General features: G+C 43.7%; 1 protein-coding gene across 1 annotated transcript in view; it reads right to left on the minus strand.

Annotated features, from left to right (window-relative positions):
• Window positions 1–14,597, minus strand: part of LOC147701976 (ketosamine-3-kinase-like) — a 268,222-nt gene that overhangs the window by 61,948 nt on the left and 191,677 nt on the right. The window lies entirely within an intron of this gene.

Below are 14,597 nucleotides of genomic sequence, written 5' to 3' on the forward strand. Positions count from 1 at the left end.
TATGGCCTGCCGTGGACACCACAAGTGCATTCGTTTTTTATTTTCTTTTAATATTTGTCATGGCGGATTTTTAGAGAAATCATTTTTGTCAGCTCACAGCCCAGTAATTAATTACCCAAGCTTTATGGTTCTAAGCTGTTATAGTCCTTCACGCGAAGACTAAAGTCATATGGGGGTATAAATAAGAGAACAATGACGGACAAGACATTTGCACACAAATTGGTGTAACAGAATGTGTTGCCGTCCGGTTATGTTGTTTCGCAAAGATTTTCCATATTTTTCACAGGTCTTAAAATGCTGTACGTAAATTTAATTGATAGGTTGTTTGGAAAAGATGGTTTCATGTTTTCACTACATTTTATTTTTTACATTTTTATACAATATGTTCTTGAGTTTTCCATTTTCTTTCCCAACTAAAAAATAAAATGTAAAACATTAATGAAAATTACTACATGCACTGGTTGCGATAGACATTCATGATGGCTGTTTCTAGTCATGCATAATAGATGCCGATGCAGCAAGCTCTTCGCAGAGGGCCATACGATCACTGATACGCCGACTAGCCTGAATTAGCTCACCGGGATAGATATCCTGTACGCTTTACAGAGCACTATTGAGCGTTTTGAGCACTACAATGCATTCCTGTGTGTCTCCAATAGGAAACTTAAAAGGGATTTAAAGCGCTACGCCAGTGTTTCCCAAACTGTGGTCCACGGACCGGTCCGTGACACATTCCCAGGGGGTCCTCAGGCAGCAATTTTAAAAGCACTGCAAAGTTTCAAGTATAATTAGAAGTTTTCCAGCAACAATAAAAGTGTCAGATAACACCAGTGATTAATGTTCCTGCTGGAGAGAGATTAGTTGTGTCCAGTGGCAGCTTGACTTATTCAATGTAGCACAGAGGGTTAATTAGCCTCTAGCAAAGAAAGTGTACCTGCATTTTTTTTTAAACTGGGTTTTATCTGCATAGGTCTGTGGGTTACTGCTTTTGTCACAGAGATTCTTTAGTTACTGTGCAGTTTATAAGTGACAATCGTGATCTAGCACAGTGACTATAAACTGACATCAAAAAGATGTTTGCAAACTGCATGGTACAAGATAGTAACTTATGTTTTTTCCTAGTCTTTTATTGTTCTGATGCTGCTAAAAAGGTTTATTTGAATGGAAATAAAGTTTCATTATTAAAGTCAATGCTAAACACTGTGTTATGTCTCCCAGTATGAATGACATGTGAATCCTACAACTTGTAGTCGCCTTTGCCTTATGTAACATTTTCTATCCACTGGTTTACATGTATGATTCATTGTCTTTATGGGGCAGATTTACAAGGAAAGTGACTCAGTGAGTGCTGCAAGCCATTTGGCTGTGCTGCACTTAGTCACTTTCAAAGCACAGGGATGCAACATATTTACCACAGTATGTTGCATCTCAGTGCTCTCCCTGCGCTGGTGCACAAACTGCTGCCATGCGTCGACACAGGCACCTTTCCACCATTGTGCAAGGATGCCTGCTTTGTGGGGAGATTGTTTATGTGCAGGTAGGATTCCCTTTCTGCACATAAACAATCACTAGAGGGCATTTTATCTTCCTAAACAACGAGGAGAAATGAATAAATTTCTTCTTGTTGCGCCTCCCGGTGCCTCCCTTGGGGAGGTGTAGCATTCAGACGCATTTCCAGATTTACGATTTCTTGTAAATCTGGAAATTTCCAGATTTACGATTTCTTGTAAATCTGGAAATGTGTCTGGTTTCATGGGCGTTGCGTGGGAACACTCACAGCAAAACCCATGGAACGCACTTTCACGCAAAGTGCTGCGTGCAAAGGGGCCATATTTACAAGAACAGGAAAAGTCACGCAGGGCAGCTTTTCTTGTCCTTGTAAATATGGAGCACTAAAATGCGCCGCCGGATCGTCACTTTTTGTAATGCACCGGTTACGCAAGGGGCTTGTAAATCTGCCCTATATATGTGTGTGTGTTGAAAAGAGCTCTGAAATCCTACAATGGTCTGAGAGATGCTATAAAACAAATGAAATACATGTGACAGCAGAACTATGGAGAGATGAGAGGCACTGTTGGAGGGTGATAATAAGGGAATCATTGAAGAACCCCAACAAAGATTGCTGTATCCAGGTGCATAGTAAGGTCATCATCTACTATTCTTTAAAAGTTAATACAATTCAATATATAATGATAAATGTGTTGAAGAATGCACTATTGTTCCTAAATTGTCTTGGGGAGAGCCGAGCCTTCTAAAGCCCCCTTTGTAGTGGTTAGACGCACTCACTGCACTTGGTGCGTACCGTATGGCGACTGGTCTGAAAAGATTTGCCAGGGCTGCTTTGGGTTTCTAGTCTGGCCCTGGCAGGAGCAGGAGCCTCATACTGTGAAATAAAACCAACCATTTAAAAGTTAGTCACGGAGATGCAGCACCAACGTTCCCAATAAAGTTTTTAGTATTTTGCAGATTCTTTCAATATAAAATACTAAAATCCTTAATAATTAGACTATTTGTTTTGTGTGCACACCTGTGTTTATTTGTTTCAAATTACTGTTTTAATGTTTAAAATTTACATCATACAGATTGCTTGGGGGTCCCTGGATTCCAGTGCTGACTCAATGTGGGTCCTCAGGAGCCAAAAGTTTGGGAACCACTAGGCTACGCTACGCGGCACAACTCTACACACCACTCTCAGCCCCCATCCCACTTCACCTGACGGTGTGCACAGACTGCTCCATCTAGCCAAGTCCTATAGGGATTCATTCCGCTAGTAAGGACCCTTGGTTCAGCCTAAACAAACCGCCAAAAGAGCAGAGGAAAGCTCTGTGGGTTGCAGATGAGTGACACAGTCGTAGGCTGTGGGTGGAGTGTGCAGAGTGGAACACCGTGCTGGCAGGGCCGAAACTACACAAATCAAGCCTCAGGTCAGCAGTGCTTGAAAAGGCTCACCTCCATGCAAACTGAGTTTGGTAAAATGCACACCAGTTTTTACTCACATCAGTGTGAAATATTATGCATATAAAGATGTTTGACATCAACCCCTGTACAATGTTTATTTGTTGTTCACAGATCCCCCGAAGAAGTGACTGTGTCCGGAAATGCATTGGGCATGAAGACAAACATTGTGCTAATGTACTGCTTTGTATTTTTGTATATTCTATAGTTTTAGAGTCAGTTGTACCTTTTAATGTCATTGTCAACATATGAAATGTTTTTCAATTTCAAGTGTGCACAAAATAATTGTGACACGAGATTTGTAGAAGAATTATTATTTAGAGGAGGGTATTAAGAGGTTGTAATATATTGTTTATTTAACACACTGTGTTCAAGTCTTGCTAGGTGACTATACAGCAAGATTATTATGAGCCAGCATTTCATCAATCAGTAAAAGAATTAAACAGTGGATAAAGATCAAATATGATTTTAATAGTCACTAATTAGCAAAAGTGTTTAACATGTTTCTGAACCCTGCACCTTTAATCCAAGCACATAAAACTGGGGGAAACATAAAGAAAAAGAAACACTATTTTAGTTGACATCCCTAAACAACAGAACTGAAGCAGAATAATCTTCGATCACTCTTTCTTGATTCTACCTTGTATAACTGTGTGGCCTCTTCAGAAACAAATGAAAACTACTAATTCTCTCTCACATCCCCTTTTTTGAATGGCATTCTAGTTTGTTGTTGTGCAAGTCTTTAGCGGTGTTTATATGTTTACATTGATGAGGGATGATTGCTTCCCTTTCAGTAGGAAATTCTCTTTTTTAGGTCAAAATCTAAAATAGGATTGCCTAATCACATGTCCCTATAAAAGGACAGCCTACTCAACTACAGCGGGGACAAGAAACACCTTGAACAGGTCACTTTAAAAGTACTGTCATGTCAAGGCAAAAGCAGTGACAGTGGCAGGTATGAGTACCAAAATAGATCATGGGGCCAGCCTGTGAATCATCCACTGACCTCATATACCATGTCTATTTATAACAAGCATTTGCAATGCAATTGGTCCCGCCTTTGGGACCTTATATGTATGTAGCCATGCAGCACATTAGCCTGGGTGCTGAAACATCTACTGTTCATGTTATGTTATGTTATGTTACTAAAGTTTTGTATACCACAAATCACCACTGGTCTCTAAGCGCTTTTCAAAGAAAGAAACACAACACACTGCCACCGATGGACCGCCCGCGACCACAGAATGGTTTAAAGTATAGATGTAATCTTTTTAAACAGGTGGGTCTTTAACGCTTTTCTGAAGGACAGTAGCACTGGCTCCCCTTGCAAGGTTGCCGGTAGCTCGTTCCAGATTTGCGGAAGGAGGACCGACAAAGCTCTGCCACCCTTTGATTTAAGATTAAATCTCGGTGGAGTTAGATTGCATGCTTTGGAGGAGCGCAAGGCTCTGCCCGGGGTGTACTTTCTCAGACGATCTTTAATGTATTTGGGGGCTTCTCCATAGATGGCTTTATGGGCAATGCAAAGACACTTGAACTGCACTCGATGTTCAATGGGCAGCCAGTGCAGCTTCCGTAGAAGGGGCGTCGCTCGAGTTCTCCTCGGTAGGGAGAAGATCAGCCTGGCCGCATCATTCTGCACTACCTGTAGTTTCCTAAGGAGCTTCTGCGGAAGACCCAAATAAAGAGCATTACCATAGTCCAACCGCGAGATGACTGTGGAGGACACAATGGATTGCAGCGTTGGAACCGAAAGAATGGGTACAAGTTTCCGGAGTTGCCTAAGTAGGCCTATACAAGAGCCTATCACTGCGGAAACGTGGGGGGCCATGGACAGCTCTGCATCAATTTTTAGTCCTAGGCTTTTCACTACTGTTCCCGGAGTTGGCCCCTCCCCTAATTCGGGGGGCCAAAAGAGCTCACACCAGGGGCTGTCTTGGGTAGTGATAACAAGCACCTCAGTTTTATCTGCGTTGACCTTCAGGAGGTTGTTTGTCATTCAGTTAACCGTGAATCTAAGAAGATTCTTTACTGAGTCTTGCGCCTGGCCGGTGTTATCAAGATGGACTAACAGTTGAGTATCGTCCGCATAGTTAAAAACTTGGCAGTTTCTATGCGTGAGTTCCTCTACTAAAGATAGCAGAGGGAACAGTGCAGATCCCTGGGGTACGCCGCATGTCACAAAACTAGCAGCGAAGAGTTCGTCTCCCATTTGCACTCGCTGAGTCCGGCCAGTTAGGAAGGAATTGAGCCATTTAAATGCTAGCCCTGTGATTCCAAAATTCGATACACGGTTCAGCAGGATAGCATGGCTGACAGTATCGAAAGCTGCTGACAGATCCAAGAGAATCAGGGCACAAGGCTGTTTATTATCGGTCCTGATTCTCAGATCGTCAACAACAGAGGCCATCACCAGCTCCGTGCTGTGCTGTGATCGAAACCCTGCCTGTCTGGGCTGGAGGAGACCATGTTCCTCCAGGTAGCGGGCCAGAGTATTCATGACCTGCTTTTCCAGGATATTTGCTAAGAAAGGGAGTTGGGAAATGGGCCTATAGTATTTTAAAGCCTGAGTGTCTGCTCCTACTTTTTTCAAAAGGGGGATAACCCTGGCTTCCTTCAGCTTCACTGGCAGGTACCCTGAATCTAATGACTCATTTAGTAAAACCAGCAGCTGCTTTTCCAGGCCAGGCAAGGCCATTTGGAATATTCTCGGCGGGCAAGGGTCCATTCTGGAACCTGATTTTATCTGGTGAGCTAATGCCGCCAAACTCCCTTCATCAAGGCGTAGAATGCTGTTCAAGTTCCAGGCCAGGTCCTGGGGATTAGATGGGTCTAGTACCCTGAGGTCAGCCGGGGTTCTAGTGGTGTCCATGATGATATACTGGACTTTCTGGAGAAAATACTTCTGGAAGGTATCCCAGTCCGGACGATCGTTTATTGGGATTTTACCCCCCATCTGCGTGAGTTCCTTCAGGATGGCGAAAGTCTCCTTTTGCTTATTCCTGGCTCGGCCAATTCTGTCCTCATAGAAAGCTGCCTTCCTTAATAGGATATCAGCCTTATATTTAGACAGGAGATGTCAGATTCCGCAAGGCTATAGTTAACATGGAGGGTAAGTAAGCACCAAACTGCGTGACACGCCAGGTATGGGAACACATGGAGAGAAATATTGTCTTTCAGCAGGAAATAGTTTAGTCCAAAGCTCTGTTTTTAATATAAAATCAGGGCATTCGGTGGTCATGTCACAGAAAATACAAGATTTGAAAAAAAATATTATCGTCTACGGGTGCTCTTGGACGACAATTTCTATGGACTGGAATCTAGAGAATGCTAAAGTGATTTTTGTATTTTACTGACCTCTGCTGGTCGTTTAATATCAAGAAAGTTAAATGGAGGCAGTTGCCAGGAAAATAAAAAAAATAAAGTCCCTCAGCAGGAAGCAGTTCTGGTATTTTACTGAACACTGCTGGTCGTTTTCTATCAAGACAGTTAAATAGAGGCAGTTGAACAGAAAAAAAAAGTCCCTAAGCGAAAGCAGAAAAGTCCTAGGGTTGATCTCCAGAGCCCACAAAGTCCATACACATATAAGTCTATAATAAGTATATACTAAAGTATATACAGGAGGTCTCGAAAGCCCGACCTAAAAATGATCACTGTAGGAGGACTCATTAATCCTTCCTTGCAGTGGTCCTCAAATCCTATACGCCCCATATGCTTTAAAATGCAAAAACAAGTCAACTTCTCCACATTTTTTTCAGGAAAAAATCTTTTAGCCCCTATTTCAAACATTAAGTCCTATCAAGTTTTACTTTTTTCTTATTGGACCACTGCACTTTAAAATATTCAATGCATTTGTTTGAGCAAACCTTTCTTTGATAGGACGTGTATAGCTTCCTCACAAACCAAGCCTTAGTAAATCTTCTGATGGGTTTAGGTTGACTTTTTTTACCCATACAAAACCATAGAAATTTTGCAGCTATAGTTATACTTATAGTTATACTTAGGTTAAGATACTTTAACTCAAAGCCTAAAGTTACTTGACGCACGAGTTATATTTCCTCAGACAAGTATAACTGCTGAATTTCTATAGTTTTGTGTTGGTAAAACGGTAGCCTAACTATAACGTCCATGTAACCTTTGTTTTTTTCAGTGAATTTCTATTTTTTTTTCATAGAAAGTAATATGTAATTTCTGTACATTAATACAAAACCTGTCACACAGGGATGTGGCCAGGCCCTATGGTCAACCCCCCACATGCATCCATGTGCTGCATGGGTATGATGTGTGAGTGGGTGAGTTTATTTTTTTCCAATGGGCTTCTGATCCTGGGGATCCACAGATCATCGATTCATGACCCCCACCCCAAATTTCTTGCCCTTGAGGGATACCTGAGGGACCCCTCCATGTATCCTGTGGGGTCAGGATACCTGTATCCTCACCCCTTATGTTTTTTAACACTTTAATTTTCCCTACCCCAGAAAAGCAACAAACAAAATGGCGGAGGCAATTTTCCTTTCAGGTTGTGGCCAGCTAATCAGGGATTTGCTTTTCCCTCCAGAGCCACGGATACCCGTGAATCCCCTGGGGGTGAATCTGCTAAGGATCCTCACCCCAGATATCTATAAATTTCTTTCTTTAATAACTCCCAAACTACTGAACAGATTTTCACCAAATTATAAAAAAGGTTGCTTTCTGGACCAAGATCTACTTTTCAGCCAAATTTGGTGTAATTCCAAATTACACCAATTTTTGGGGGGAGCCAGCATTGCTCCTACACTCAGGGAGCAGACAAAAATGCTGGTCCCACACACCAATTGCAGCTATGACTTTTAAATGTTGTTTTAAGCCCTGTTTATTTGAACCTTTAACATTTTTCCAAATAACAAAATATAATAAGTTTAGACAAGCTAACAGATACTACCTACAAAGTCACCCACAACAGGATTTAATGTATGATTTGTAATTGATACAGACCCCCAAAGCAAAAGCATGTGCTTCAGAAAATACAGTAAAACAAGAGTTAGAAGTCGTGGCGTTGTACATGTGTTTCACCTAAAGGTCATGGAGTGGAGGGGATGTACCTGGTGTGTAGTGGAATAATGTGTGTTGGTTTGGAATGGTTAGGTGTGGAATTGTGTGGCGTGGCGTTGTGTTGTGTGGAGTTCGTTTGTGTAGTGGACATATGTGGAATGGTGTTCTGTGGAATTCTGTGGATAGCAATTATGTGGTGTTAATTGTATTCTAATTATGTGGAGTGGGATTTTGGATCATGGATTGTAAACATGTGGAATGGTATTTTGTGTTGTGCAGTGTTATGTAGTGGAGCTTAATTATGTGATGTGCTGTTGAATTTTGTGGTATGATGTTGAATTATGTGGTGCAGATAGAATGTATGTAGTGTATTATGTAATTGTGTTGTTGAGTACAATTATGTGGTTTGTTGTTGAATTATGTCTGCACAAAAAACACAAGGTTTGTTTGGAGATGTTATCACTGCTGTCTCAAAAACTGCCTTTGAGTTAGTAATGGAACCTTTATATAAGGAATCTGGTAAGAGTTATGAAGGTGCACACCTACAACAGCTTTCTGCAAAGAGTGCAAAAGTGTCCTGTCGTGCGCAGTAAACCACACTGGTGATGGATTGTGAAAGATCTGCTAATGGGCTCCACACCAAAGCCTGTTCCTTTTTTTGTGTGCAGTGTGTTGTGCATAAAATATATGCTTGACCAAATTGCAGAATGTATCAACACAAGCACAGAGTGACTTAACCATGTCTAAATTGCAGATTTTGTGCGTGTTATGGAAGGGGCATCCGTATAAAGTGCTAATGTGCTCCACACCAAAGCCTGTTCCTTCTGTTGTGTGTAGTGTGCTGTGGACTGAACAAGGGTGTCAATTGCAACCAGCAACAGATGTCAATGATTTATACTTAGAGTGGTGATGAAGTACACGTTGGCAAGGCCAATAGCTCTTGAATTGGTGCATAGCCTTTTGGCTTTGTCAGTGCTTGTTGTGTTTTATCGTGGTTTTTGTAATTGATAGGGCAATTACTAGAACCTCAAAATATTTCTTTGGCCCGGAAATGCACGCATTGCCATAGCAGTCCCTTGAACTGGAGGGAAGTACTTTGTCAGTGCATATCCTCATTGTGAACGAGCAGATTGCCCTATGTGGATGCTGTAGTAAGCAGAAGAAAAATGTAAATGCTACAACAGACCAGTGACTGATGAGGGCCGCCTGGAAACCCCTACAAGTGAGTAGATTATGCGTATTATTTTAGTTTAAAAAAAAGTCCTTGCTAACGCTAGACCTAAAAACGTTCATTGCATTTTTTAAGCCTATGAAAAGGTCTACTTTTTAACATCGATGCCTTTTAGGACATTTGATGAGTGATATGAACATGATATAATCTTTAAACCCCCACTGTTCAAATGTGCTGTTCCTGAGCAAAAGGCCTCTTGCTGGTTTTTTAGCATGCCGAGCTGGTAAACAGCTTGTGAAAGCATTCGCAGGTGTAGATATTGTGAGAAGTTGGCCTGATATATGATGCTCACTAGTTCTAGTGATCACCTTGTATCAGTCCAAACAACCCTTATGGTGATTGGTTGTAAGTCAACCTTATAGACCAGCTATCCTAATGGTAGCATGGACAAAGCAGTCTTAGGCTAAACTCTATTGGCATGTGACGCCAGCTGTTTTACCACATATAACCCCTTGAATACCACATGAAAGGACACCACACAGGTAGTTATGAAAATAAACAAGTATTTATTAACTAACAACACCTCTGAACTCTTTATGAGGTGAGAGGGCGAAGCACATGACAAACTCTTCGGAAAAATACATTCAAGTTGCACGATTTACAATTGTGCCCTAGGGGCACGACAAACCATATACTAAGAACAATGGAATGCGAGGAAAGAAAGTACTGTAAGGAGATCCAGAGGCTGGAGGATCGCTGGGACTACGCTACTAACTAGGTAAGTAAGGAGCAGGAGGCCCACGGGACTCACGTGCAGAGTGGAAACTCTCACGCGGGATGCGTACCAACGTCTATGGATGCTACAGTTTACAAAGTTACGGATTCCGGACGAACCCGGCTGGATGAAGGGAAAATAACATCTACGTGGCACCCCTGGCAAGAGTGATGCACAAATTTGGTTTCATTCCCGTGTCATATGCGGATGACACGCAGCTCCTCTTTCCCTTTCAAAAACTCACCACTGAAATAAGAAACTCCTTCTCCGCTGGCATGAAAGCCGTCGCACAGTGGATGTCCACCAACTACCTACAGTGCAATGTCAACAAGACGGAAGTAATGCTGTTTTTAGATGCCAAACTACTGTGGACCCCAGACTGGTGGCCGTCTGATCTTGGTACTGTCCCAGAGCCCAAACAGATTGTCAAAAATCTGGGGATTCGCCTTGACCATGACCTTTCCCTCAAACAGCATAGTAACATGGTAGCGGGCTCATGCTTTCACACCATCAGCATGATGCGCAGAATCTTTCCCCTGTTACCAGATTCCTTCAGAAAAACCCTAGTGCAAGCCCTCATACTGAGTCGCATTGACTATTGCAACGGATTGCTCCTCTCCGCTAATGAAGGAGTTCTGGATAGACTCCAGGTGGTCCAGAATACGGCAGCTCGCCTTGTCCTAAATGCCCCTCCCTGAACAGCATCAAAACCGCTCCTTGACAAACTACACTGGTTGAGTATTCGACAAAGGGCTAAGTTTAAGATATGTTGCATTATTCATAAATGCTTAAACGGACATGGCCCGACCTACCTGGAACAGAAATTCATCCCCTACACTCCCTCCAGATCATTGAGATCTAGCGAAAATTTTCTGTTGGCAGTACCTCGTGTTAAAAAAACTAGACACGGAGGGAAAGCACTATCTGTTGCAGGGCCCACATTGTGGAATAAACTTCCTCTGGCCCTTAAGCTATGCACAGACCATTTAAAATTCAGGAAACAACTGAAAACTCTGCTGTTTACTGATAAAATCTAGCCCCATGCTTCTTTATCTGCATATATATTGAAATCTTATTTGGTATCACAGCGCAGAGATACTCCAGTTGGAGTCGATTCCAGCGCTATAGAAACCCATAAATAAATAAATAAATAAAACAACAGTGGACCTGAACACTAGGATAGTGAACACGGACTTCAGCACCTAGAAGCTTTAGTTACCTAACCCACAGGCTGCGGGTGCATAGGGCTGAAGTGGTGTCGGGTTTGCTGCGTTGATCCCGGTGATGCCTGAAACAAGGAGTTGCTGGCAGGCAGCCAGATGGAGGAGTCCGGTGGTTCCAAGGATGGAACGAGGAAGAAGAAGTCCTGAAAGGGAAGGGGACAGAGTCTCGGTCACTAGCCAGTGACGGTGCTGGAACCAGGAGGGAACCAGATGCTGACGCCGCAGTCAGGTGGAGGACGGGACACTTCTCTCTGTAGCTGCGCGGACCAGGAGCTGTTCTCTACGACCAGGCTGGAGGCACGAGCTGTCCTACGTAGTCTGCTGCTGTTGGCGGTGTTGGATCGTCGATCTGGTCAACAGGCCTTGGCAAGTGCGAGCCACGCGGTGGAACAAAGATGGCGTCTGGTGCGGACCAGGAGGGTCCGGGGTGTTTCTCGTTCACAGGGAAGCAAGGGCCAGTCTGGGGGACCAGACAAGCAGTGTTGAATTCTTCAGGTCGTCGTCTCAGAGGTCACGAGCCAGCCGGCAAGTGACCAGACAACAGGACAAGCAGCAACCAGGCAAAAGGGCCCCACGCAGATCTCGTGGATGCTGGGGGGCTGGTCTTTGGTGCAGGAGCTGCGTCGGTGTGGGGCTTCTCAGACCCCAGTGCACTCACTCGAGGATCCCTCGGCGGTCGTGCTGGAAGCGCTGTGCAGGTTTCTTCAAGATGGCCGTCTCCAAGTTGCTCGTTGCACCCACGGGTCTCAGCTGTGCTGTGGATGTGGGTAGAGGTCAGAGGAGTCTGGAGGTCTGGGTCTCGTTGAGCTGGGTTGTCGGGTTCCAGGAAGGAAGGACTTGCAGCAAACCGCACAAGAGCTTGATGGTGCCTGCGAAGCAGGATGGTCACCCCCTGACCATAGGGGAGATTCTTCAGTCTTCTGATGTTCAGGAGGTCGAAGGTCAAGAGTTCTTCGTGGAAGTTGTCAAGATTAATCCGATTTGGAATGGGATCAGCTCTTACCTTTATTCAGCTAAAGGGGGCTGCACTACAACTAGGTCCCTTCCCTGGGTGGGACCAGGAAAGGGGGTGGTTACACCCCCTATCCTTTGTCCGGTCTTGCGCCAGCTCTGGGGCTGGAGTGCCCCAGGAACTGGTTTAGACCGGAGTATGCACAGGGACACCTTGTGTGCCCCAGGCATGTCTCATTCCTTTCAGTCCTGTCCTACCTAATACACAAAATCCTGTCTGGGGTGGTGCTAGCACCTCCCAAGGCAGGAAACCCTTTGTCCAAGCCTCCCTCGCTGGAAGGACTCCCAGCAGCAGGAGGTCAGACTTGTGTCTGTGGTGGCAGCATCCATTTTGTGATGCTGAGGCTCGAGTTAACTTTTAACCGGGGTTCACAGTTACATACATGTCGTGTCCCTCTAGAAGGGTGGAATGCTACCCCCGTCGCCAGAATTGGCAAGGGGGTAGTATTCCAATTCGTATGACACCTTACTCGACATGTTTTGATAATGCTATGCCAAAGTTAGCATTTGACCGCGAGGTTCATAATGCACTTAAGAGTATATGGTATAGCGTTATCATGGAACAGCTATTAGGACTTGGTTCCGCAAGCTGCAAACGGGCTCAGCTCATGCCAGAGCACCATCTCACATAATTCCAAGCACTCTGCCTTCAGGATTGATAAGGCCTGCCATAGGAGTGACTGATAGGAATATATGTGTCCGTTTTAGGTTTAGATATAGGGATACTATATCTAAAGCAAAGGGTGATTACACCACCTTGCCCCAGCTGTCGTGCAGCCAGTTGTGTCTGTTTAGATGGCCAGCCAGGGGTGGCATAATACATGCTTCAGCCCCTGGTAGGCCCTGGGTACACCTATGCCCTGGGTACCTATAGTACACTGTACAGGGACTGATAAAGTGACTCAGTATCCAATTAGATATGCACCTAAGGTACGTGGAATCCATTTTACAGAGAGAGCAGTAGGCCCCGGGCCCTGAATAGCAGGGTCCCAGGTCAACTAAGTCGAAAAACCAGCAAAACACCAGGCAAAAAGTTGGGGGCAACCATAGTCAGATATCCACCTTCCTACATATATTGCATGTGTTTTGCAATACATTAAAATACAGTGAGATGTGATTGTATGAGTAACCAAGTCTCATGCTGTGCCAACCGATAGAACTGCTGATTTGTGTGTTCCACTTGATGAGGTATCATTTAAGCGCTAACAAGAGGCATCTGACCAACACCCATGCGTTCTTACTTTCCACATTTCTTAAATAAACGTTCCAAACTCCTCATGAATATAGAAATTGAATACAAAAGAGCTACTTCAGCATTCAGTCCAAAAAGCTCAGATCTCTTAGCTAGGCAGACCTCATGGAAGCACTTGAACACACAGCTTCATACCCGGCTGCCCTGTATAATGAGCAGAAAGTGACACATCCAATTTCTTCTACACACATTTAGAGAGCATGTGGTGTGAAACAGAGGTAGTCTAGTACCTATAGGATTCTTTACATGTGTCATCTTGTCCTTAAAAAGACAAGGACACACTAAATTGGGTCTCTAGAAAGATGCTAGCACTCAGTAGTGTAACCAAAGGGGATGATGGACGGAGTGTTGAACATTGTAAGCACTCACCCCCAGTCAATTGATCTGGGTTTAATCCATCATCATTCTTTAGCTCACTCCGCCACCCCAGTTCGGGCTGGACTGTTCCCATGAGGCACAGGGTCAAGACTGATTTGCATATGGCTGGGTTCAAACTGGAACGACATGGTGAGCAAAATAACAATGGATTTATGCCCAGATCTCTGTACTGTGGTGAATGTATGACATTGTTCTGCATTCTGTCCATCAACTGTTGTTTTTGCAACACTCAGAAGTGTGGCATTACGGGAGTCGGCCTTTCATTATGAATTAGGCCTGGCATTCTGACCTCTGCCTCTCTAATGAAAGTGGTGGAGAAAACTAAGCTTTAAAACCTGTTGCTAGATGTATTAACCTTTATCCTACTCCATATAAGCCTCCACAATGGTATACTGCAAGTAGATTGTATATAGTGTGTTTTAAACGGAAAAGTAGCCTAGTATCTGTAGGCTTTTTACATGTGTCATTTTCCCCCTAAAAAGGCACTGACAGACTCATTGAGTTCTCTAGATAGATGCTGACACTCACAACAGTGGCAAAACAGGAGTCGGCCTTTTATTTAGGGTTACACCTGGCATTGTGAGGTCTGCCTTTCTAATGAAACTGGAAGAGAAAAGTGAGCTTTAAAACATGTTTCTAGATGTTTAAACCTGTATACTGGTCCATATAAGTCTCTGCAATGGTACACTGCAAGTAGATCGTACTCAGTAAGGTGTGGGCTTTGAACTAAAAGTACACTGTGTCAAATTTGAATGTCTGACTTCTACCATGGGTTAGATATGTCTGCACTTCTACAATTAG

The sequence above is a fragment of the Lissotriton vulgaris genome, chromosome 7 (genome assembly GCF_964263255.1).
Source record: "Lissotriton vulgaris chromosome 7, aLisVul1.2, whole genome shotgun sequence".
Lineage (NCBI taxonomy): Eukaryota > Metazoa > Chordata > Amphibia > Caudata > Salamandridae > Lissotriton > Lissotriton vulgaris.